The sequence below is a fragment of the Phaenicophaeus curvirostris genome, chromosome Z (assembly GCF_032191515.1).
Source record: "Phaenicophaeus curvirostris isolate KB17595 chromosome Z, BPBGC_Pcur_1.0, whole genome shotgun sequence".
NCBI classification, from domain to species: Eukaryota; Metazoa; Chordata; class Aves; order Cuculiformes; family Cuculidae; genus Phaenicophaeus; species Phaenicophaeus curvirostris.
This window is the reverse complement of record NC_091431.1, coordinates 34192366-34217820: the sequence shown is the minus strand read 5'-3', so window position 1 is coordinate 34217820 and position 25455 is coordinate 34192366. Positions and strand designations below refer to the sequence as shown.

Sequence of the window (25455 nt, the reverse complement as noted above, 5' to 3'; positions counted from 1 at the left end):
GGGAAATCCATTTTTATCACAAGTAATTGTTCTTGTTTTATTGACATCTCTGATACTTGAATTGTGTAAAATTAAAGCTGGAAAAATACATTACTAGTGCAAGAACAATGACACCAGTCTTTTATCTCAAAGGTAAAGTGAAATAAAGCTTTAGCGTACTGTACCAGTATTAAGAAAGTGCTCCAAAGTCAACATTAGTGCTTAGATATCCTAAAGTCTGCGCTGGGGCTTTTACAGTTGCCATATCATACTCCCCACAAACAGCTGGTTTTGCATGTGGGAATTTACCTGTTGGTGGGATTAACATTGTTCTGTAGTATCTAGTATTAGAGCCTAATGGTGAATCAAGCGCAGCTGGCCTTGGGCAAGCATATTCTATTGATTGATATAAGTTTGCCTCTGAGATCTCCATAGCTTAGGAACTGGGTTTTTTTAGGAACCTGTATGACAGTAAGGAGTTAAAGAATAATGCGGTGTCAAAAAGATTTTAATATGAGTTTGCATTGGAAAATAAGCTTTAACAGAAGTAATTGACAAAAAAAAGCATCTGAAACTTCAAATTAAGTATTTCTTTTTATGAATACAAAAGCAACATCAAAATGTTGAAGGTGGCTTGTATAAAATATTACACATGCACTAATGCCAAGCTGAAGTGTTTTCTGAAAATGACTTGCAAACAAAAAGGATTAATGATATAATTAATCTCAAACACAACTTTATTTACATAAATGCAATTTCTTGTCTTCAGGCAGTTTGCAGGTTTTTGCTGCTATAAACAGTGTTCTCATTAGTTAATCTATTGACTTCTTTAATTCAGATTCTGTTCTGACTTATCCATTTAGTGGACACATTTTGCTAAATACATTTGCAGAATAGACTATAAATTATTGTTGATTGCTTTTTGAAGGATTTGTATTCACTGTGAAATACAATATGAAAGTTTCTCAAAGTTTGTGTTTCTTGGGATGTTGGCAGTTTCAGCTGTAAGATACCATCTGTGTTCACTAAGGTTTATTGGTAATCTCGATGGACAAATATGCTAGAAAAAAAGGGATAACCGTGGATTAAACCCACCTTTGTCACTGAAGTTCTTGGTGCTGACAAAATGCATCAGGAACTGCAATGTTTACATCCAACACTGGTCAATCAAAAAGTACTAGTTCTTTTCCATAACGATGCCTGACTACGTCTTGCAAAATGACTGCGCAGAAGCTGCACAAGCTGGGCTGTGAAACTCTTACCTCACCCAGCTTACTCATGAGACCCCTCTCCCACTGATTATTACATATTCAGGCATCTTAACAACTTCCCAAAGAGAACATTTTACACAACCAAGCAGCAGCTCCAAACACCTTCAAAGAATTTGTCATTTGCAGGCTACCAGAATAAGTAGACTTTTTTCTTGTTGTCAAAAATGCTTAGATTCTAATGGTTCTTATTTCAATTAATAAGTTTTAATCTAGGCTAAGACGTACTGCTTTAAACTTGATGGTTAAAAATGGTGATAACTTTTGTACCAACCTAGTACTTATTTCAGTAGTGGTTGTTGTTGCTGATAGCAATATCAGCTCCTGTTCTTGGTTAGCTTTCATCTAGTATGTCAGAGAATACAGCTGCAGTCAGCTCTTTGCCTTGGAGCAGTATTTTCTGAGTGTCAGTCTGGTGTTGATGAATAAGAGAAGAATGTACTTTTAGTGAAAATGTGATACTTGGGTCAAGGTATGTGCATAAGGCAGGTGGATGGGGAGTTACTTCAACCTTTGCAGCTTGTCAGATGCATTTTTTACAGAAGTAACTCAGTTGTTCTTTGCCTGCTTTTTGAATTCAAACATTTGTTTGTGTGTACTCAAAGAATGTCCACTGAGCCCAATTAGAACAAATGTTATTGCAGTCAGGATTTTTGTTCTTGATGTAACATAGCTTCCCAACAAGGGATGGTTAGCGCAGACTCTGAAAAGGGGTAAATGAGTTCTCATCTTAAAAGCAGTATTAGTATCTTGCATATCTGAAACTTCTAAGGCCATTTCCCTTTTTCTGTGTGAGCTGTCAGGATATTTTCCTTGCTATTAATCTTTGAGGTCTCTAACAAATCTTAAGTATACACAGTTATAACTTCCAGTGAGCTGTACCCTACTTATTTTCCTTCTTTCAAGGGAGGATTAGGGAAAATCGGATTGTTTCAGCTTAATTGCACAGAATCAGATATGATTAGACCTAGCATAGCCAGTGTTGTGATTCTTACTAAATCATTTGCAAGCCACAACTTTATTTTGGAAGTGAGACCTGTCATGTATCTGCATTTAGAAAAATAACTTGTTGATTGGTAGTATAATGAAACTTCCAACAGTTATGCAAAATACAAAGCAATCATGCTACACTGTGGACATGAAGACTAATATGCATAGTAGGAGGATACTGTGATGATACTCTGATATACGTTTTTCTTTTGTATCAAATTCTAAATCAGGTTGTCTTCTTTATGTTCTTATGGGCTGTGTCCAAGTGTCCTTTTTCTCTGATTTTGCTAGAATTCTAATGTGAATTTCTCGAGTATTTCTTGAAGTTCGTTTTGTAGACCAAGCAGCTGCCTAGGAGGTACCCTGTGGTACTGTAAGTGCCATGTTGACACAGCAGTGTCAGTTCTCAAATACAAATGCTGGAACTTTCTAGAGGTGAGGTATTTGGATGTTGATGTCATGCATGCAGCCTGAAGGAATGCCTCAACCATCCTCCTTTTCATCATTGGAGAAGAAACCTGTTAAGTTTTGCCTCTGTGTAGCATTAGGGGAATACTTCAGCAATTACTGTGGTACTGCTAGGTAGCACTTTACAACTCTTCTTTAAAACAAAGACAAAATACAATTTACTGTAGTAGATCTGCTAGCTCATGTTGTATGATTAGTTAGCTTATAGTTTTGCTTTCCAAGCAGCCTGTGATTCCTGATAATCTTTAGGAGCAGTAGCATCAGCATCATATTGGTTGTTTATAGCTTTGTTGGAGCTGTTTTGCTGGGTTTTGGTGAAACTCAAACTCACTTTACATGGAATAGTTTGTTTTCATTTAAGCTGGGCTGCATGTGGAGGTTTTGTTGCTGTGTTTAAAGGAGGGCTAATGTAAGTACATTGAAGTATCTTCTAATGGATTTATCTGAAGATAAGCCAAAAGGTTGAAGACCTGTTGAAGTCCTGCATCTTCTAGCATGCTCAATCTTTCCAATCTACTTTAAAGAAAATCTTTTCACTGATTCTGTTTTCTTTTTATTTTTTTGCACACTCCCAAAACAAGCTCTGCTTAAATGACAAATACTTGTCAAAAGCAATTTTCTATGTGTTGTTCTCTGGCAAGGAATCGTACGTTGAGAGGAATTGCAGGTCTGTTTTGGCAATATGTCATAGAAAAGTAGAGAAACCCTCAGCTGCAGACGTACATGTGTGAAATAAAGCACAATGATCTCGTAATTTTAAATGCTTTCTAATTGAATTTGATATTCATAATCCCTTACATTCCATCATAGTAACAGTATATATATTTGTGTGTAATGCCAATTTATAATTTCTTGCTTTGCTAATAATCTCACCATTTTCAGCAATCTTCTAAATTGTGGTAAATAATCATTTTATAAGCTGGTTCGTTTTATAGCTTGTCTTGTACCTACCTGTTTAACAGTGACTGACTTAAAAGGCTTATGGGTGGTAAAAGTTGTTGAAAATGTTCTGGGGAAATGATGGTAAATTGTGTGTGTGTATCCTTCATCTCTTTCACAGAAACTGTGGGTGGGAGAAGAGATCTGCAGAAGAGGTGGGACTAAGTAGCTTTAAGTGTCTCTTAAGAACAGAACTTCAGAATATGCTGTTGTGATTGAGCTACTCTTTTCATTCTTCCTATTGCTGCAGAAATTAAGTTTTGGGAAGGTTATGGAGTCTTAGTCTAATAGTTTTAGAATCTTCACAAATGAGGAAACCATTACAAGTGTCTGCAAAAAAGGAGTCAAGATTGTTTTTGTGTACACTAGCCTTAATTTTTTAGTACTTTACTTTTTGGTCTTAAAGAATATATGTATTGTGCTTGCATTGTTTGCAGTCCCATTCTAGCCTATGCTGATATCTTAACCTTGTGCCTGTCCACAGTCATAAAAATAACGTGACTACCTTTTTTTTTTTTTTTCTCCTTTTGGAATCCATACTTTATTCAGCTCAAATGAAGATTCCAAGAAGCCTGCTAAACTGTTATTTGGCATTTTTTCTTCTTTTTACTTCTGTTTCTTGTTAGTACTTACATCTGACCTAAATTAGTAGGGTTTCTATGGGAGTTCAAAAAGGGACATTGTATACAAACCCTCTTAGCTAATAGTATTAACTTTCCATACAAAATAAAGTTATTGTTCAAGCATTGCTTGTGCTTGAGGTTGTCCTGCAGCTGGGTCAGGCAATCGCAAGCACAAACGCAGACTGGACAGAGAATGGATTGAAAGTAATCCTGAAGAGAAGGACTTGGAGGTGCTGGTTTATAGGAGTTATAGAGCATAAGAAGCTCAATATGTGCCAGCAATGTCTGCTTGCAGCCCAGAAAGCCACCCATATCCTGGGCTGCATCAAAAGTGTGACCAGCAGGTAGAGGGAGGTGATTCTTCCCCTCTACTCTGCTATGATGAGACCTTACCTGGAGTATTATGTTAATTTCCTCTGTGCAGTAGGGACATCGACCTTTAGAGTGAAGTCAGAGGAGGGCCACTGAAATGATCAGAGGGCTTGAGCACCTTGTTTTAGTTATTCATTTGTGAATGGATTGGAGATGGTGAACATCCTTGCATTTCTTACACCCTGGCTTTAGAAGAACCTTTGCTGTTGACGTTCTAGTAGCCCTTTTGGCTTTTAGGCTCCCTATAACAGTAGGTAAGTAGTATTTCATGTCAACGTTTAAAGGTGGAGTTGGAGGGAATACAGTGGGTACAATTTTCTGCTTCTTTTAACTGCTCTTTTGAGCTATGGTTTGTTTCTTTATCGACACATCCACATATGTGAGTGCTGTTAGTGTCTCTTAGGGAACAAATAGCGGTCTCAAACGAGAATCAACAAGAAAAATCCTAGTCATGGCTTTCTACATTGCTACATTTCTACATTCAAGGGAACTTAATTGATTATATATCTTTAGGATAAAGACAATTCTTCAAATGTTTTCTGCTTCTGTTTTGAGCCTTTTCTTTTCCTTGAACTATGTGTAACATAAAGCATAAAGCAACAGAGACTGTGAATGGAGAGCCATACACTCCTTTGTACCTTGGATCAATGGTTTTGAAACCAGGTATGTGTGCAGAAAGTTTGCTGTGAAAAACAGGCTATGTATGTGAAGTATCTGAAGCATTTTGCACCTGTATTTGAGAAGGGCACCACAAAGTGTGCTTTCTTTAAAACAAAAATCAAAACACCCAAAATGCTAGCTTTAGTGATATTGAGCGACAACTAACTGTGAAAGTGTTTGGCCTAGCAGTGTTCATAATCTACCATCTCATGATCAGCATTTTCAAGTGAAGGTTTTAGACCTCCAAGTATGACAGAAATTAATGAAAGCACTGTAAATATTACTCTTGCAAAAATTCATATATTGATGCATTGATAACCACCTTTGGAGTTTCTGTTTGTTTGGAGTTTGGTTTTGTTTGTGTTTGGTTTTGTTTGTGGGGGTTTTTAGGGGTTTTTTTGTGTGTATGTGCATTTTTTAAATATCTAATAGTTGTGGGGGAGGGGCTGTTAGGATTAGATTGAAATAGAAACCGTCAGATTATTCAATCTCTGATCTTTAAAGGAAAAATAAAATTAATTTCAAGGTTCTAACTTGCAGCTTTGAGCCAAACCCAAGAGTTGAATTTGTTGATTCTGTCTTTTTTGGGGAAATAGTACACTTTTAAAAGAATAGCTGTGAGTTGATCGTATTTCTCAGGCAGAGCATTATCTGGGGAAATGACCAGTGAGTGGAACTTCTGAGTGCTTAGGGAATTCAAAACTGGTGTGTCTGCATCATTGTTTTCTAATTTGTATCATGTTTTTGTTAAAGCAGTGAAACGTATTTCTAATAACTCTGTTATAGTTAAGCCAGACCTATAGGCACTTATTTCCTTCCCTATGTGCCCTTAAGAATTAAAACTCTAGACTCGTTGGAACTGAAAACTAAAGTCAGTGTGACTCGGTGGTTTCTTTTGTCCTTTTTTCCCCTCCGTCCCCTGCAGTTTCGTTTTGGTTTTGTGTAATTCTGACTGCTAATCATTTGGTTATTCTTTAGTTTTGAAAACAAACAAAAAAACCCAAGCCCAGCTGAGCTATCTGTGTGCAAAATGAAGAACTAATACTACATTTATCTGGAAAGCTTAAAACCTTATTCAGCTAACCACTGGCCATATCATGTTGCTTACGGTAATACTTACTTGAGCTTTGTCTTTCAGATAGTCATTGAGGGTGAGGCTCATGATACTAGAATAAATACCTAATTTTATAGCATGCCAGTTCATGTTGTACTTAGTATTAGTGCTTTAGATATTTTTTTGAATGGTATTTGACCCTCTAGCACAGAAGAGCACCCTATACTTAAAACTGTGCTGTGACTTGAAGAAGAGAACATATCAATGTGTTGATATCAACATGTGCAAATATAGAAAACAAAACGATGAAATTGCTACCTGACAGTATTACTTCTGAACCTGTGACTCCTGGCAGAGCTTGCAAATGTCAGAAAATTTCAGTAATGGATTCAGGCTATGACACTTGTCATTTACGAAGTCACATCACAATTAATAGATGCAGGATTCGGTGGTTTGTTTTTTTTCTGCACAGTGTCACACTCATTGTCTCTGTGACAACCCTCATTTCCTTCTGAGCAAATGGAAGGCCCTGTAGCACAAGCCTCAGGAAGTTGTTAAAGCAATTAAAGGCTTCTCTCTCAGCACATTGCATGGTTACCATAGTATCCTCTGCCTCAAAGTCTTTACTGATGATGTCAGTATGCATACATGGGCTATTCACAGCATCTGCATGAAGATGATTCAGCCCTTGCTAAAGATTGTAAGCAGCTCTCCATATATTCTATTATCTAGGGGCATTTTAGGAAGTCATGAGACTAGAAGGTAGGTGGCTTTTGGTTTATATTTAATAGTTTTTATGTATCCTTACACTGTGAGTGCCAGGGTTGCTTTTTTATCTTCCTGTGCGTTGTTCACTAAATGCATTAAGTGTGCTTCTGATGACCTAGTTGCATAGCTTGTGTTATTTAAACTCATCAAAGTCTAGCTGATCTTCAACAATATGGAGGGGGAAAAAAAGGCAAAGTAAAAATGCCTGAAGTTAAAAAATGGTTTATTTAGTAATTAGGAAGATTTACTAATTAAAATTCCCAGAGCCTTTTTCAGATCATAAGAGGAAACACAAATTATGTAATAGGAGCATTAATAAGAGAATGTTTAAGCTTTTTTTATTAAAACAAGGCAACAACCCCCAACTCACATTGTTTTCGTTTTTCTTCCTTATATGCATCTTAAAACAGTGGAGGAGCATACTCTTTTGCAATTATTCTGCATGTAATTTTGCTTGTATAAGGAAATGTGCATTCTTATTGAAATGTGCTGTTGTTTATTTTGAATAGTGAAAAAACATAATAAAACACTGAAGGAACTGATTTTGTGAGAAATTCAGGGTGCTCCTGTTCATTTTGGCCTTGCAAGCCATGCTCATTTGTAAGGCTGAGATGCTAAGCTGTTAGCTGGTTTCACAGTTGGATTTTTTATTTTTTTTTTTCCTTTTCCTGGTTCAGTTTTCCGCATTGCTTTAGATTAGCATGGTTGCAAGAGGTCACGGTCAGCATGTAAATATCTGGTTCTTTTAGCAAAAAAACAACAAAAAATGAAACCACTCCAAAATAAAACAAAAAGCCCCAGTATTGCAGGAGCTGGGCTGCAGAACTGTAACAAATGTCCTTTTAAAATATTTTAATTCCTTATAACTTCATTTTTGGGTTTATTGTATTTTGATTTCTTCACTCTGAAAACTTGCCAGGGTTTTACTTATAAAACAATCTGCGTATTCAGTGGTTAAAAGTAGAAGAATTTTGGGATTGTGATAGGAGTGTGGGAAAAAACTGTTAGTGTAAGTGAAACAAATTTGTTGAAAGGGAATTCGGCATTGCAGGAAATTCTTTGTAAGAAGGTATGTTTTACACAAGCCCACCAGTTTACCCCTTGCTTTCCCCATGACTCAGCTCCTTGCCCTTAAGTGTACAACATACAAATGAATTATGCAAATGCGCAAATATATTTTTCTTTCCTTGCTTTATGCTTTCTGACCATAATGTCCATTGGTTAACTTCAACACTAGGTCTTTTTTGGGAATGTGCTCGTCTGTTGACATTTCTTAAGCAAAGTGCTTACTATGCACTGATAACTAAGACACTTAGCTAGTCGAATGCTACACACAACATGAGATATACAAATACTGTTAATCACGACAGATGTATTGCATTAGAAGAGCGGGGAAGGCTGTCTAGTGAAAAATGTGTTTTTTCTTGGATATTTTTAAGTGTATGTAGAGGATTTTTTACTTTCTAGTATGAAGATGTGTGCCACTTTTTTTCCTCTATTTTGCCGCCTAGCTATTTGGATGGTAATAGAGAAGAAAATTCTAAGTAATCTGACGAAGCCAGGTCCCCTTCCAGTGCTGGTATCTGTTATCTTGCGTATCTGTTCTTTAAAAAAAAAGTCTTTATGTACTAAACACAATCTTGTATTGTTCATAGTGTGCTCCTTTATTTTATGATTTAGATGTTCTAGTCTGGAAGGTTACCCAGCAAGTAAGGACAAAAAGATGCATAAAGTGTTTAGGAATAGAATATTTAACTATTTTGACTATGTTTAACTATTAGAATTTGAATTATTTTAAAGCTGTGTTTCAAGATATTGGGAAAAAAACTGGCAGCCCTGAAGGTATTTAAGTCAGAGCTTGAAGCATTTGTTAAATGTCGAAAATTTCTCATAATTGTGCAGAAGAAATTAAGACTAAATATCAACTCACCATTTCCCCTCCCGAAGGCTCTGGAAAAAGAGCCAGTTACGATGAATTTGTAGTTTTTATATTGAATTTAATTTGAGCAGTGTTGTATAATGTTAATAAGTTGTAGAAATATGCATCTCATGTAGCTTCTCATGAAGTTGAGTGGCTTGATGGTGGGCTTATATGCAAACAAAATTGATGCCAAATATTAGAAATACAAGCCAGAAACTGTTTTAGAAGAAAAGTGAAGATTTCATTTACAGAAAAAAAATGTGTATCTAGAATACATGTAAGTGGTGCAGACTGTGTATGTGGGTATGTGGATTTCATTTTTGTAAGTTGTTCTTATTAAGTTTTCTGTGTACTTTTTGACATGTTTTTTCAGTGGGACAGAGTGAACCTGTCCATACAGAGCTGATATGCAAGTTGAATTACAAAAGAAAAAACCAAATACTTTGAAAAAATGCAAGTCTTATTCTTCAAAACCATTTTCTAAATTTATGATAAATATTGTCATTTTCAAGATAAAAACTAATAGGATGTTTTATCATAGAAAATGTCACCTGTTTATCTGTCTTGAATAAGCACTTGAAATGTGCAATAAGAAATAAAAACTTAAAATACTTCATTTTTTACCAGTCCAGTTATCAGTAATATTGAATAATTTTTATATTTAAATGTTAATGGACCCTTTTCCAGCCATGAGTCGAAGTTCTCTATAACATTTTTTTAAAGTTGTTAAATGAGTAATAAAGTTACTCAGTTAGAAATGGAATTTTTAATTTTACTATATCAAATGTGGGTTATTAACAACTACTGTTGTTAATATTTAACCTTTGAAATGCAATTAGTAGTTTCACTTTATTTTTTTTGTAGTATGTGCTAGCAGGTAATACTGTCGTAATCTTTTGGACTGATTTCTTGTCCCAAAACTCACCATTTTATTAATTACCTTTTTGTGTTTGTATTGTCTCTCTGGCACGTGCATTTGCTTAGCACTATGGTCTCAAGTAAAAGCAGCATACCACAAATAATTCTAAGTTTGTTAAAATGACAGTTAGCTGTTGGTTACTACTCCCTAAATTTGCTTTTAGACAGCTTTCTGTTAGTTTGTGTATGGAAGCAGTATTACATGGTTATCACTGAATGGCAGCAAATATTTTTGTTTAGATTTTTTTTTAAAAAAACCCACATTTTGGCCATTGAAGTAAATTTGTTGAATGCTGTTGTGAAGTCTATTGATCTGCCTACAGATCACACTGTTGGTTTGCTGACAATTTGTGTATGTACATAGGTGGACATGAAATTCCAGTTCTAGTTAATTTTAATTCAGCGTAGTTACATCCTGAGCAGTTCTTTAAGTGACTTTAAAAAAAAGCAAGGAAAAGTAAGCTGTGCTCAGCTAGTTGCCGACAACTGTCATTTCCTGTGAGGGATTTTTTTTTAACATTCTTTTTGAGAGCTCTTCCTGCTTTGCATTCTGACAGAGGAGGAAAAATGGAATTCTGTACCCTATGGAAGCTATTTAGTATTGGTTTTGAGTAGCAGTTGTAAGAATTTTTTACTTTTGCTCATAAGACATGCCCATTCAATAAGTGATACAGGTAGCAAGGAAAAAGTGACATCTGTTTCTTTAAAGACTTTTTCTGTCTAATGACATAACAGTAGTTTTCTTTTTCTTTATTTATTTATAGGGGATTTTTTTCCCCTCCAGGGTACTTGAGATCTTCTGTTACAGTGGTATTATTAATCTTTGGCAGGAAAGCAGAAAGCAAGTAGTGTTATGGGGGGACTGTGAGTAATGATCAAGACTACTTTGAAGAAAAAAAACCCACAAACATGCTTTTTTCAAGTCTATAATACTGGCATACAGAAGGACATTGCAAAATGAGAGGGACTTTCAAAAGGATAGTGAGAATGAAGAGATGGAGATAGTTACATTAAAAGTAGACTGAAGGAGAAATTATTAAAGAAAAAAAAGGCTGGAATAGGGTAAATTGGAAACCCTTTCTTGTTACTTAACAAGAGAACGAGATTGTATAAGGTAATCCTTATTGTGTAAAGGTAATCCTTATTGTGTAAAGGTAATCCTTATTGTGTAAAGGTAATTTTGATGATGATAAGCCTGTTCATCATATGGCTACTGCTAAAAAGATTAGTCTTGCTCTTGGTTTTCTTGGCATCACTCCCCTGGTGCTTGTCTCCCTTGCAGCAGTCATAGGATGAGTTCATCGAGTTGATCAGTGTGACAGAAACCTGATCTCCAACAAAACAAACAGCTTTTCCACCAAATTAGCAAGATGAACCTATTCGACTTCAAGCTGGGGACTCACGAGGTGTGTCACGATAGAGAGGATGGTATCAACTGCCCCATGGAGCATGAGCTCTGAGCACACGCTGCCTAATTAGCTTAGCCATAAAGTGGAATCACGCTGTAGAGTTGGTTTGGGTTTTTATCATTTTTACAGTATCTATTCAAACGCAGCTGTGATGTAGAAGAGCTGCTTGGCTCAGGAGACTTTATTTAATTGATTTAGGTGGTTTAAATGAATGGTTTCTGAATGTTTTCCCTAAAATTTAGGAAAATTGTTATTCAAATGGAGATCTTGGAGAAATGTTTGACCTCATTTGTGCACACAGGAATTCAGTTCAAGATCTGACCGTAGGAGCGTGCTGGTTTTAAATTATAACACCCTCCCTCACCCCTGAAAATTTTCAAGCAGGAGTGGGGTAGAAGGCTACTGCAGCAAGATTAATGTTAAAATTTATTTTCTATCTCTTTGACTAAAATCTGAAGTGTTGTGATAAAAGGTGGTCTGCAGACCTGTGAAAGAGCAGAAAAGCAGTGGTAGATGGGAGAACCCAAATAACATCCTGCTGTGGCAGTGCTCTGGCCCTTCACAGGAACCATCAGCACTTCAAAGGTTTGTCTCCACAAACTCTGAAGAGTGCAAGAGCACAAAGGTAGGCAGTAGGTGGTACCCCATATTAGGGACTCAAAGGAGGAATGTAGCCTCCCAGGGCTGACTGGTGTCCAGCTGTGAAATCCATCAAGGTGGATCAACGTGGGAGGTGCTTTAAGCTCAGGGGGAGATGCCACCCAGGCATGTAGGACACACCCTGGACAGGGTTTGCACAGGGCTACTTACGGGATGTGTAGGGCTGGAACCAAAGTCATGGGAAGGAATGGAGTGAGGTGGTTGGGAGATGAACGAGGGTTGAGAAAATAGAGGGATGAGGGGTTAAAAAAGGGCCAGTTGTGCAAATAGTATGCTTGTCCATATTCTTGTCTGCCTATGCCCTACAGCACAGTCTTCCCTCTGTTTATTTGTTAAATTCCTTCCTAACTCTTTCCCTGGGGAGGGCACTTGTTCTGTGAAGCCACTGGAGTCACACCAAAGGTTGGAGAGACCATGTGCAGTGGCTGGAGAGACCAGAGTGAATGGATTTAAGTGCCAGTAGCTGGAGTGGGTCCTTGGGTCGTGAGGCCCTGTGTGTTCTTGGCATCAACAACTGGAGTGAGTATGGGTGTGCGAGTCGGGGTTATGATGGCCAACAAAAGTAAAACCAGACTAGCTGCTGAGTAGGTGAAGTGGCCACATGCATCTGCATTTCTCCCAAGGCCATGGGAGAAGCTGGCTAGTGAGGGAACCAGGGTGCCAGCCAGATGCCAGACTGTAGGTCTAGGGGATTGTAGGGATGAGACCACAAGGATTTGCTGACAGCAGTGGCAGTGCACCTGTGGCCTCAGGTGTCCAGGTACCAGGAAACTGGGGACACAGGGATCCAGGGACCAGCTACTGGACGGAATGAGCATTTGAACCCAGCTGCTGGAGGTACCCATATTGCATACAGTGAAACTTCTTGTCAGTGGACCTTTATCCTGCACAGCCAGAGCATAGCAGGATGAGGCTGCTAGTGTTTTTTGTGTCTGTCTGATCTGTATCACTGGCCATGTTTATGGTTACATGTGTGGTGTATCTCTGTGTGCATTGTGTGTATGTGTTTAGTGAGAATACGTGCTTAGCCTTACTAAGTTTGGGTGTGGGGGCACGGAGCTGTGGCCAACTTGCCTTTCTTGGCCTACTCAATCTGGCCAGGTTTTCCTCCAACACAAAGGTTTACGCTACTTTGCATAACAAAATGGAGCTTCAGCCTTTTTTCCCCACGTAAATTAATTAAAATGGAGGGAATGTGTAGTCCTTTAGAATTTATCAGTCATATTTGCTCAGTTTCTTCCATTTTTTTATTGCATTATAATGTGGAATGGGGAGATGAAGGCTATGTGGCTTGCATTTTAGTCAACAGGAGAAAAGTTGTGTCCTAATCATGCTAAGATTTACTAAACTGATGTGTGTAATGCTTTTCAAAATAAATTACTTGGGGATAAGCTCTCACATAATTTGGTACGGTTGGTTCCTTTAATCAGGGAGGGATACAAATGTAGAAAAATCCATGTGGAACAATTGTGTGTCTCTTCATGATTTTGGCTTTATTCCAGAAACCTGCCTTCCACTGTGCCCCTGAGACACAAATTTTCCCCTCTGTAGCTGTATGAAAATTGACTGCATAAAATTCTTCAGGTGCCTTTCTTTTTTTTTTTTTTTTTGGAACCATAGGTATGTGTTTGTAAATGTGTGGAACAAGACAATAATAAAACAGGCAGGACTAGTATTATTTTTATGAATGGATTCCTGAATTTTGGGGGCGGGGGTAATAAATACTTCCATTCCATATTGACAGTTAACATGTTTGCATTCCTCTAGTGCATTTATTTCCAAAATATGTTCTCCTGTTCTAAAAATACTGCTGTCTGGTCTTTAGGAATATTGGTATATTTAGCTTGTTCTGCTTGAGTGGGAAGTAGGATTTCACAAATTTTTTTTTTTTTTCCTCTTCTGACTATAACTCAAAATTTTGAAGTCACACAATTAACTTGCCTTCTTGGTCTCACTCTTTTGACTATTAAACCTCAAAGCAGAAGCAGTGTTGTGCACCTAGCAGAGGCATTAATTTATGGTTCAGTAAGGTACTATTGTTCCTGCAGTTCCATCATATATTACCTCGGAGTTTGTAGATGGGAGGTTTGTCTTGTTATTTTTGTTTCGTTTTTCTTTCCAGTGCACTAGAGTTAATATCTGTGTAAAAGGATTTCAGTTGAAGGTGTTGAAGGTGTTGCAAGAATCTTGGCTGAAAATATATTCATTTCAGTTGCACAGTTTATGCTGGGAATGAATTTGATTTTAATTTTTCTGAATGTAAATCCATTAGTGATTTTCAGTAGAAAAGAGTGGGAGTCAGGAGGGATTTTTAAGTTCAAAACTAAGCCAGACTATCTGGCTGAAGGTCTCGGACCTCTCTGCAAGACTGAATTCTGTATCTGACTTCTGATACTTGAGCAAGGCCAGTAGCTCTGTTTTTTTGGCGGGTTGGGGTTTTGGGGGGTTCTTTTGGGGGGTTTTTTGGTTCGTTTTTGAGAGGTGGAATTAGGCTGATGAACCTTTTGTTTGATGCTGTGGAAAGAGGTCTCTTACCAGCTGCTTCTGTCCTTTAAACATAACTGAAAGAAGCTTGAGTGCATGAGGAGCATAGTGGATCATCTGCTCTGTTACTGGAATGCTTCGGATGCAGAGAAACACTGCTGATGGGCTAGTGAAGAGGGATTGTATTGCTGTTACAATAACTGTACTACCTTTGTGGAGGTTTTTTGCTTGGTTGATTTTTTTTTTTCATCAAATCCTTAATGTAGCTTGAAGGCTTTGAGGGCTTTTGCTTTATCATTTTAGATATTAATGAAAAGAGGGTTGTAGTTTATTCTGTAGTGCTTTATTGCTGAAATCCCCTTGGGGAAGTGACATAGGGATTTTAAGGGCAGGAAAGGAGAAAGATCTTCAGAAAAGTAGTGAAGAATGGTGCTGTGAAAAGCTGAGATTAAAACTTGGTAGTCATATATTGTGACGATTGAGCAGATATTCTTTTACTGCAGTGCTGGATAGGATATTGCTCTTCACAATATGCAGACATATGCACGCCAAGTGAGTTTGGTTATACAACTTGTATATGAGTTAAACATACATGTTCACATAAATTCCAAGAATCACATTCATTACTTTTCTGAGAACTCGCTGTCATGGTTTACTGCCTCCTCCTGCATGTGCATTACAGTCTGTGGTGTTCCTCATAGGACTCTGGTGGTCATTTACTTCATCTTCTCTTCTTCAGCACTGTGTCCTCTTGGTGAACTGGGGTCTCCCTACTCTTGTTTCTGCTATCAAAACCATAAAACTAGCTCTGGCCAGCTTAGCATGCTTCAGTGGCCTTGAGGCATCCTATTCTCAGAGGTAAGTTTCTTTAACATTGTTGTAGTATTCTAGTGTAGATTTCACAATACTTATTGCTGCTGCTTGTTTTAACTAGCAAATTTTCATTATGCTAGGCTTTTTGCTTCAATCAAGAATGTCAAAGTTGCAGTGACTTACTGTTTAAAGTGGGCCTTATAATCAATCGAAGAGCTGTGAGAGTGTGAAGTTTCGTTGAGGTTCCCCTAGAATATCCTAACCTAGATCTGAAGAGTTGTGAAATATTTAGTAGTGTGCCTTCCCTCCCTTTTCTGCTTGGAGGAAACTTACCTGGAAACAGGGCTGCCTCAGGCATTCCCTGGCTGATAACTCTGAGTTTGGCCTCTCTGCCATCTTGGTGTAATCACTGCTATAGACCTCTTAGGTCTGGTAACGGTTCAGTGAATGATCAAAGCAAGGTGTAGCTCAATTTCCTAAGTAGTCCTGAAACAGTTAATCAGTTTGGCTGAGTATGAAGGTAGATGAGTGCAGATCTGCTAATAACAGTAGCTCTTCTCTCTCTTAAATTGACCAGTTTCTTAAGAAGCACGAGGTTCGCAGAGGAGATAGATGGCTAATTAAGTTTCCTCTTTTGTCCAGATGTCATCTGTCATCCTCTAAGCAAGCAGCAGAACCCAAACAGGTAAGCATGCCATTAGTTCTATAACAAAAAGGAAGAAACAGTTCAATCCCTAACTTGTGATTTCCGGAAAGACAGTGGTCTGGTTTCATGTACGTTAGTGTCAAATAGAAAATTGTGTCCTGGAAGATAAGAGATGTTAAGGTCACCATACTTCAGACAGTAAAAGAAGTTGAACCTGCTTCTTTTATCCCGAGAAAGTGATATTTGGTATTTCTTTTTTGTTTGGGGAAACACTTGAGTTTGATTTGATGCAAAACTGTGATTTTTCAATTCATCAGCCTAAAAATATGAAATCTTGCAGCAATTCTGTTCATGAGACCTAATGAAGTGTTAAATCTATATTCTTTCAAGGAATTAAGTATGCAGTTTACATTTCATTTTACTTGTTGGTTGTAGTAGCTCTCTACTAACAGGAGTTACCATATAGAAGATTGTGGCATATAGCAGCTTTTGTGAGTTTTATTGAGAACAGTGTGACTTTATTAGAAGTGGTGTGGTGATTTGTTGAGAACAGTGCTCCAGTGTGGGTGAACGTGATTGTAGCTTATGGCTTGGATGAACTTGTGCTTCAGTTCCCAGTCTGTGTGGTAAATAGCTACTTCCTTGTATCATGGAAGCATTAGGAGTACAATTTAGTAAATGGTACAATTTAGAAACTACTTGTGAAGTAGTCTCTTAGATATACCTGTTGAGATATCCACATTTATACAGAAGTACCAAAAAAAACTAGGTTTTATGAGTGTTTTGTACTTTTCATTGTCAGTATTCTTTTGGAATGATTTTGTGACTCAGTAGTGTACTATCATTTTTTCCTCACTTTATTTGCAGTTTAAGTGGTACATATATGTGCTTTACTCTTCAGGTGGGATTGAATGTTGCTCAGTTGTGGTGTTATGTTGAATTTAACAGAGGCAAGCTACGTCGTCTAACTTTTTTTCTCGTGATTATGTGGGATAACAGATCATGAAATTCTTTGGTGACAAGGTAGCCTTTAAAACTTTGTCCTGTATTTTTGATAATGATGCTGTGAAATTGGAAAAGAAAACTAATACTCAGATGTAATATTGTTTTGCACTTGACTGCAAAATTTACACCTAAAACTTGTATTATTATTTTTTTGAGTGAAAGAATTTACTTAAGTAGGTATTTTCAACACACACATCAAGAGAAAACTTCTCTTAGGAAGCTGTTAAGCTTTAGCTATATTGCATTATTTTAACATTTTTCTCTACACGCAGTGCACAATAGGTACTCATGGTAACCTCCTTTAGAGTTTATCTTTTAATGTCAAAAAATAGTGGAGCCATTGTAGATATAATAGATGGTTTTGCTGTAGCAATTAGAACACCAGTAGAGCTCAATAGATGAAGTATATTTGAGTTCTGTCAGTGTTGGCGCTGAACATAAGTGTAATCTGTCATTGGCCTAATCGGAAGGGTGTTCTCAGGAGAAGCTTTTGTGGTTATTAGAGAACTTAAAATAATCTTAATTAGTTAAATATCTATCCCCTGCCCCAAGTTACTTAAGAGAAATGGAAAACAAATCTATGCTCTTGGGTAAGACAGAAATTTTGGACTTGTAATATTTACTGAAGTGGCAATTATTAATGATGCCATTGGTCACTAACATTGTTTTGAACATTTAGTGTCTAATGTGGCTTCTACTAAGTGGAGAATTTGTAGTACAGTAAAATAGCAGTGAGAATGTTTCCAATTTTTAGGCAATACCATGGACTATTTCTTTGTAGATTTTCTTTAATTTTTTTCTGTTTTGCAGATAATATTTTGTAAAATTCAGAATTCTCTGTGCAAGAAAATGTTCATAAGTTTTTGAGAGAATTTAAGATCAAGTTTGCACTGATGAAAAATTCTTCGTAAACTCATAGAAGTGTAAATGTTTTTTTCCACAGCAGGGAACTTAGTTGTCTTTAAACTTATCCTTTGTCATTTTTTGTTTCTTAATCTCTTATGTAGTCAAATCTCAAGTTTTGTTTTACTATTAAAATCTTTCTGTCCTTTTTGTACTTTCTTGGACATCTTTAAGGATTGGTGTTAAGTAGAAACAATTCAGAGCTGACAGTCTGAGGCAAAAGATCAAAGACAAAAGTATTCATTTCAAGGAAATGTACAATGAACTCTGAAGTACAATATTTTAAACTTCAAGGAATAAGTATTTTCTTCGTGATCAAAGCAGACATGGAAGAGATGCTGTAGATGAAGTTTAAAACAGTTGTGCTGCAGTTTCCCTGTTTGAAATTCAGTTGTTTTCGTAGATTTTAACTTACAAGTAGCAAGTTGCTGTCTGGGCTGGGAAGCTGGAGCAGTTTTCTTGAGCAGCTTGGTTTTCTCAACTTGGGTCACATTCATGACCATCACAAGCAGTGAAAATTGAAATAGTTCTTTGCTGTTACTACTTACGGTGTAGTACAGTTTTCAAAATGAGCTGAACTTAAAATCGTGACCTATTAACTGTGGAAACCCTCCACCCTCCACCATAAAGAGTAGGTGTCATTGGAAAATTAAAATTGCAACTTGCATTGTTTTAATTTGGGCTGTTGAGTCTGTTGATAGATTGTATTATTTAGGTGTCATCTATGTGTTCTCATTTCAGTAGCACAAAACTATTCAATTTTATAGCCCTGCGGTATGTTACCTCTCTCCTGTCCTGAGGGGGTGCACTAAGAGTTCTGTGCATAATTGGGAACTGACTTGCCTGAATTAAACAAACTGCCAGTTGAAAACAAACAAATGAAAACCACCAAAAGACTTCTTAAGTGAATTCAGCTAGCTGTTTTAAGGGTGAAGATTTTTTTGTAATCTCGTAGGCACAATACACAAACAAGCATTTGATTTGTTATGGGTGAAGTACAACAGGGTGTGGGAAGAAAATCTCTGGTTTCTGGCCTTTAATGGACATGTTTATAGCTATTGGTAAAAAACAATTTTGCAAGTGTTTGTTCTGGTACAATTGATTTGAACAAGAAAATGACCTTTTTGATTGTATTTTGGCGTCTGTATAGTTTGCATCAACAAATAAAGTTTTATGAATAACTGGCAGATTTGCTTTATAAATCAACTTTTTAGAAAGAAAGTTGTCAGATTTTAATTTGTCGATTTATTTTATGGGTGGTATTTATTTTCTCATTCTTAGTTTGTACAACATTGACTGACAAAACTAGAGTTAGGACTGCTGCTGTATACCTGGTTTCACACTCTGCTTGGTAATGGATTTTTATGACTACCTTGTTTCCTCTCTTTTAAAACAACAAATGCTTAACAGAAAAGCAAACTTCAGGTACACGCTGCATGTATTTTTAGAGTAGTATCTTGGAAGGGCAATTGTAGTTGTCTTTTTGCAGGAAGGTAGGAAAGCACATGGTGCAAAGATGCTTCTTTGTGCATCTGTTGTCTCCAGCACAGAATCACAGAATCACTAGGTTGGAAAAGACCCACTGGATCATCAAGTCCAACCATTCCTATCAATCACTAAGCCATGCCCCTCAGGACCTCATCCACTTGCCTTTTAAACGCCTTCAGGGAGGGTGACACAACCACCTCCCTGAGCAGCCTGTTCCAGTACCCAATGACCCTTTCTGTGAAAAATTTCTTTCTGATGTCCAGTCTGAACCTTCAGTGGTGGAGCTTGAGGCCATTGCCCCTAGTCCTATCACCTGCCACTTGGGAGAAGAGACCAGCACCCTCCTCTCCACAGCCTCCTTTCAGGTAGTTGTAGAGAGCAATAAGGTCTCCCCTCAGCCTTCTCTTCTCAAGGCTAAACAAACTCAGTTCCCTCAGCTGCTCCTTGTAAGACTTGTTCTCCAACCCCTTCACCAGCCTCATTGCTCTTCTCTGGACATGCTCCAGAGCCTCAGTGTCCTTCTTGTGGTTGAAGGGCCCAGAATTGAAGGTGCGCTCTCATCAGTGCCGAGTACAGAGGGAGAATAACCTTCCTAGACCTGCTGGTTGTGCTGTTTCTGATACAAGCCAAGATGCCATTGGCCTTCTTGGCCACCTGGGCACACTGCTGGCTCGTGTTCAGTTGGTTGTCGATCAACACACCCAGGTCCTTCTCCTCTGGGCAGCTTTCTAGCCACATCAGCAACAGCTGCTGAAAGCTATCAGTATTGTGAAAGAAGGCAGTACTGGCTTTTAATTGTGTAGTGCTAAGTATATCTTGCATTAGCATAGCTGTGTTTGAGGATATTTTTAGTATTTTTTTCCCCTACCAAAAGTGTCACAATGATCATCAAATTATATCAGGCCTTTCTGACTGCTGAAGATGTTAAGTGTATAGAAAATGTTTTTCTTTGCAGCTTTATGCAAAATCTGTTTTGATTCTCTGTAGTCAAATTAGAGTGCTAAGACTAATAAACAGTGCAGCTGTTTTGCCATTTGGCGTACCTGATACAAAACACAAAGTACTGGATAAGTCATTAGAGATTAAATAAAATTGTTTGGTTTGAGAAGGGCATGAATAGGAAAATTCAGATGTGGGGAAAGTAAGAAGCAATATTAGAATCAATGCTGACTGTTCTTAGTAGAGAATGCTCGCAGCATCCTGTTGTTATGTTCCCCTTAAAACCTGAATGGTAATTTCTTCACAAATGTACTTAGAATCTGTTAAAACTGTTGAAAACAGATTTGAGATGACTCAACTACTGGTTGCCAGTTTCTGGCAAGTTCTTTTGTGTGGCTGGGTATGTGGCAAGGGAATGAAGATTTCCTTCCATCTAGCAGTTAAGTTAAAAATGATTGAAGTGTACATGCAACGTAACAGTGGGCTTTTGGTTTTTTTCTTTCCTATGCCATTTTTATTCTGCCTAAATGTTCTTCTTAATTTCTGTAAAAATTAAACTCTGTCTGCAGCTGTCTCCTTATTTGGCTGCCTTTAATAGGAGCGTGGAACCTGAGTAAATAATAAAACATTTTGTGGCCTCTGAGGCATCTGGTTGCAGGGGTAATGGTGGCACCAGAGCTTGCTTCTTCAAAATTGATCTTCTTTCAACTTGATCTAGATAGTTTGTTTTAGTTCAGCATGTTACCTGCAGGAAACTATAGCTGTGTGACTGATGGTGACATTTTGTTGATATACAGAACTAATAAGTAAGCCTTTATCTATGACTGAAATCCCATGCAAATCCAACACAACTTGGCAGCTTGGGCTCCTGACAGTTTGTCTCATGGTGCCCACGGAGCTGCATGCGTGCTGTTGTGCAGTTACAAAAAATTTTATTTAACCTGTTGATTCAGGTAGGTTATGTGAAAGAAACAAGCAGTGCATACAGACCAGAATTGGGAGTTACACTTCTAGGTATGCAATGATAGATCCGCTCAGGGTGTAGCACTGTAGTATGGAATGGTAAAGATTGTTCGGTTTCTCCATGAATATTAATTTCATTTACTGTATGCAAACTTTAAGGCAATTGGTTTTCCAGCAGGAGTTTTTACATTCATGTAGTTGTCTTCAGTGGAAGAGTAACATCGCTGTTTGTTAAAGCAATCACTTCCGTTGCACTGAGGAGGAAGAAGCCTTTGAAACTGACAGTTCTTTACTTAGTGTACCCCAAACCCCAGAGAAAAAGTAAGGTGCTATTAGGTTACTCTTTGAAAAGCCATGACCCATTTGATGCTTACTTACCTGAAGTTGTATAGGTACAACTTTAACAGTATTGCAGTTCAGCTTGTTTGTTTGCAGGTTAAGATACTAAAATATGTCTGTTGTGTTTTGGTTCTGTTTTGTTTGCTTTTACTAAATATTTTTTAAACTGACAGTTTCAGCTTAATATTCTTTAAGGTAGCTCTTAACTTCACAATAGTAACAGAATCCATCTACATAAAATTCTACAAACGTTACTAAACTTCCTTAATCTTTACTTGATAGTGGCATGTAGTGGTTGCATAATGTAATAAAGTTTTAAGGATAGCACTGTACAGAAAGAATAGCTTAGGTTAATTATAGCAAAAGTGCTAACCAGATAAGTACATTGAGTTGCTACCTGCTTTCAATACAAGTTACAACAAACTTACATGTACTTGTCTGCCACTCCCTGGAGTCTGTGTCTCTCTGGTACCTGCACCTGTTTTTTTTAAAGGAGGTGTTTTTTGGCAATCCCCTGGGCCAGAGACTAGCATGGCGATAACTTAGACTGAATGCTGGAAGAGAGGGGTGTAATACAGGAAAAAGTTAACAGGTTCAATACAAGGTAATGGCCATTTTTTCTTATTCCCTTCAATGTTCTCTTGTTAATAAGTAGTTTTATTTAATCTTATAAACACCATACATAAAGATCTCCTAAATGTCTCCGTTATGCCACTGCACAAGAAGTCTATTAGTAAATTTTCTGATGAGATACCAACCAGTTATAAACTGTTTCAGTTGCTCCTGCGTTCAACTTTCATCTGAAAAAACCCCAGTGTTAGCATGTTTTATGAAGATCTAATAAGGTACTGTGGTGAATTCTTATATCAAGTGGTATATGTGGTGTCTTTGATGGTATAGGACACTATTTCTTCCTTGAAGGCTTTAGCTAGAAATTGTTTATTCATTTCCTCCCCAGTGCAATTGTGGAGAACCAATGCTCTGTGATAATACTGTATTCATCACAAATGATGTGACTTCAAATAAACCATTACATAGGCATACAAAGATGATTGTAAAATGTGTTAACAAAGTAAATTGGGAATGCTTACTGGGTTGGCATGAGTATCTGTTAACAGTAGTCTTTCAGCTATTGCATCTCTGAAGTCTTTTGGGGTTCAGGTTTTGGGACTCAGCCTAAATAATTTACTTCTGAGCAAAAATGTGCTGAAAATGGAAGTAACTTATGCTAAAAACTCTGTAATGTTTTGCTTAGCACTTTAGAGGCAGATGAAGGGGAAGAAAAGCTGTAACTAGCTCAGTATGTAGTACTCTTTATATTACTTCTTAATTGAGCATTTTAGTAATTCTGTACTTATTTTTATGTTTTCTTTTCCTGCAACAAGCGCTCTTGTCCCAAGAGGAACAAAACATAGGAAAACAAAGTACTCTGTTCATGACTTAGAGCAGTAGACGTGTAAAAAATGCTACAAGTTAAAAAAGATTCTTACTGCTGTTTCTGTACAGCATATGAGTGACTTAATTCTTGTCAGCTTGACCTGCACCTGAAGTTTTCCTTTATGGGAACTTGCATATTAAAATAGAAACCAGAAAAAATAGTGCCTGTTATACTACAAAGAAATATCATCCCAACATTCCTGCAAACATATGTATGTGCTTACTGGCTGGTTATGGTTATGCAGCCTGGATTGTGACCAGGTTTCGAAGCATAGGTATGAGTGACCCTTCTCATGAGTAGTCTAATTGACTTTGTGGGATTAGACTTCTGCTCCTGTGGACAAATCATGTCTCTGCTGATTTCCTTCCTATAGGCTTTACTTTTAAGAGTATTCAGTATGATGATTGCCTTGGAGAATTTGGCATGAAAGAATTGCGAGCCTTTCTGAAACTTGGCTTGTGGATATTTGTGCAGACAACTTGAATTACGTTCCACATACTGATTGCTTTGAATAGTGAACTGTCAGGCCTGGACCTTTCTTTTTTTTTTTTTTTTTTTTTTTGCTAACTGAAGAACTTGTGCAAAAATAAAGGCATTCTTAAGTGAATAAGAAATGTTTGTGATTTTTTTTTTTTAACATTAAAGTGATGAGTCTGTGGTCTGCAGTAGCTGGTAGCTCTAATACCCTTTCATGACTTGCAATGGTTTTATTTTTAACTTTCAAAAAATATTGGTTGATGATAATCTTGATAAAGATTGTTCCTGTCATCTCTTGACAAGCCCAGAGATGTGGTAGATCTCTAGGACTTCTGACCAGAATTGCTTGTTTGTTCCCCAACTTCCAGTTTGTCTAGGAATTAATGTTCTTACTGTAAGGTTAGGCATTTCTGCCATGTCTGAAAATGTGTGGCCTATCACAGTAAACTGATTTTTATGTAGAGATTTGAAAATTAATCAGACTGAAGACATTCTGATTACAAACCCAAACCTGTGACTGATGGAGAAAAAAAAATAGGCTAACTGGTTTTCCTTTCACGTTCATTTTATTTTAAATTTAATCAGATTAGACCTGGAAAATGGTGCAAGTAAATATCCAGGTAAAGGAATACTGCCTTCCTCTCTGACACTTGTTAGACTGTGGCACAGTCTTGAGGGTTAAAAATTATGACCTGAACTGAGCAGCAGTGCTGCATAACAGGAAAGTTGAAAACTGTTCAACACTTCACAGAAGAGCTTTGGAAAACCTTGTATGTGGCTTGTTCATCATGTCCTTTTCTGTTAGTGTATGTCTGGATCTTGTAAGCTAGATTTATAGCTGTGAACAGCAGGATAGCATGCCCTGGCTTCTCTGCCCTTACCTACCACCACACACAGTTTGATTGCTCAGTACCTTCATTTTCTTTCCCCTGAGAAGTCCCTGCCAGAGATTCCAGGTCTCCTGGGACTGTCCCCTCACAGCTGCTGTTCATGGGACAGGACTTTGTATTGAAGGGGCTGAACCAGCAGAAAGGATTGAATAGAAGTCTAGTCACCGCTCTGCTGCAGCCCTTCCCCAGGTAGGAAGAAGGACTAAATCCATCTCTTTTCCTTGTTATTTGTGATATTGGAGGATTTTGAAGTAGCCTTCCAGTTTGGCCGATTTCAAACAAACTTTTAGTGGGTTGAGAAAATTGTGCACAATGCTACTGCATTAAACCTTTCTCTTAACCAGGTTAAGAATCTTTACTCTTATAACCTGGTGGTAGTAAGCTTAGGAATTATACATTTTCATTTTCTGAATTTAAGATTCTAACTTTGTAGGCTGAAAATAATAATGTATTACTCTGAAAGGAAGGAGTTACTTGAGGCTAGGTGTATGTAATTCTTCTACCTTATGATGTTAGTTGCAAATTCTAACTTTAGCTTCTTGGGCTGTTTGCTGTATTGCCAATACTGTAAAACTCAACTTCAATATAGAAAAAAATACTAAAATGCAATATGTACATAATTTCTCTTTATCCGTTATTCCCCTTTAGTTTTCAATTATCAGCTTTTGTTATCATAGTTTTATTACTGGTCTGTGGCTGAGTCTGAGATGAACTTATACTCTAAGCACAACAACCCTATGCAGTGCTACAGACTAAGAGAAGTCTGTCTAGAAAGGTGCCTGGAGGAGAGGGACCTGGGGGTGTTGGTTGACAGCCGACTGAACATGAGCCAGGAGGGTGCCCAGGTGGCCAAGAAGGCCAATGGCATCTTGGCTTGTATCAGAAACTGTGTAAACAGCAGGTCCAGGGAGGTCATTCTCCCTCTGTACTCGGCACTGGTGAGACAGGTCCTGGAATCCTGTGTTCAGTTCTGGGCCCCTCACCACAAGAAGGATGTTGAGGCTCTGGAGAGAGTCCAGAGAAGAGCAACAAAGCTGGTTT

The 25455-nt window shown here is 37.6% G+C and overlaps 1 protein-coding gene across 7 annotated transcripts in view; it reads left to right on the top strand.

Annotated features, from left to right (window-relative positions):
* The first annotated feature begins 6978 nt into the window (after window positions 1–6978).
* The window catches only part of PAM (peptidylglycine alpha-amidating monooxygenase), a 115928-nt gene continuing 97451 nt past the window's right edge, over window positions 6979–25455 (top strand). For 2 of the 7 annotated variants that reach the window (XM_069880419.1, XM_069880418.1), the window contains exon 1: window positions 6979–7115. The gene's annotated coding sequence lies outside the window, so the exon portion shown is untranslated. The remainder of the gene's footprint in view (window positions 7116–25455) is intronic. The other 5 variants (XM_069880415.1, XM_069880414.1, XM_069880421.1 and 2 more) reach the window with 3 other exon arrangements.